Source organism: Capra hircus, chromosome 13 (assembly GCF_001704415.2).
Source record: "Capra hircus breed San Clemente chromosome 13, ASM170441v1, whole genome shotgun sequence".
NCBI lineage: Eukaryota > Metazoa > Chordata > Mammalia > Artiodactyla > Bovidae > Capra > Capra hircus.
In genome coordinates, this window is record NC_030820.1 from 69,913,555 (window position 1) to 69,914,696 (window position 1,142).

General features: G+C 47.5%; 1 non-coding gene across 1 annotated transcript; it reads right to left on the reverse strand.

The window, feature by feature from the left end:
• TRNAG-CCC lies at positions 306-378 on the reverse strand. Its single transcript has one exon. It is a non-coding gene; the product is annotated as a tRNA-Gly (tRNA).

Here is a 1,142-nt window from a genome sequence, read left to right on the forward strand (position 1 = left end):
CCAAACATGTAGGGTTTGGAAACCAATGTGTAGTGCTTCCACACATAAATTAGGTCAAGGGACAACACATGGTCAAAAAGGGATAAGAGAAATGTTCTATTAATCGCATGACACAAAAACTGCAGCCAAGACCTAGTGAGTAACTTGAGTTAGGGCACTGCAAGTGATACTGGAATAACAGGTTTGTGAAACTAGCGTGGACCGCGCATTGTACTCCATTAAAAAAATATATATATTTATTTATTAGGCTGTGCTAGGTCTTAGTTGCAGCCTTCAAACTCTTAGTCGAGGCATGTGTGATCTAGTTCCCTGACCAGGGAGCGAACCTGGGCCTCCTGCATTGGGAATGCAGAGTCTTAGCCACTGGACCACCAGGGAAGTCCCCCACACATGGGATTCTGTGAGACCCCCGACCCTAAAGCCAACACATTCCCTAAATAAGAATGTTTCTTTCCGTCTTAAATCCCAATGGCCCTCTTCTCCCCTCCTCCCTCCCCTTCCTCCTTTTTCTTTTTCAGAGGAGAATGAGCCATTTCCAGGGCTACTCTTGGCAAATGAAGTTTCTAGCTATATGATCTTGGGCAAGCCGGTTACTCTGTGTTTCAGTTTCACCTTCTATTACATGAGGAAGACAGTGGTATTCAGGGTGGTAGGATCTATCTACCGCAAGGTCTTGTCCGGGCACCTGACTGGTCTGTTGTGTGGGTCATTGAGGCCAAGGGTCCTGCTGCACTCTCCAGGTCCTATTACTCTTTCCCATCAGCTGGCTGTCTGGTAGTTGACTTGTCTCGCCAGCACTTACTTGTATCTGCTTGAGTGGATGGAGGTCTTTTGGGGTCCTACTTCTTCCCAAATGGCCCTCATTTGAGGAGGGCAGCCCATTGAATGACATTCTCCAGGGGCCTGGGAAATAGACGTCCCACTCTGCCTTAGCCTGTGAGGCTGACCCTGTCCCGTTCAGAGCTAAGATTTTCCTCGTAGAGCTGGCTGCCACCTTTGCTAACTCTTTCTTTCTTCTGTTCTTTTTCTTTATTTCTTTTCTTCCTTCCTTCCGCTGTGCTGGGTCTTAGTTTTGGCACACGCTATCTTCATTGCCACGTGTGGGATGTTCTTAGTTGCAGCATTCCGGATCTCTAGTTGAG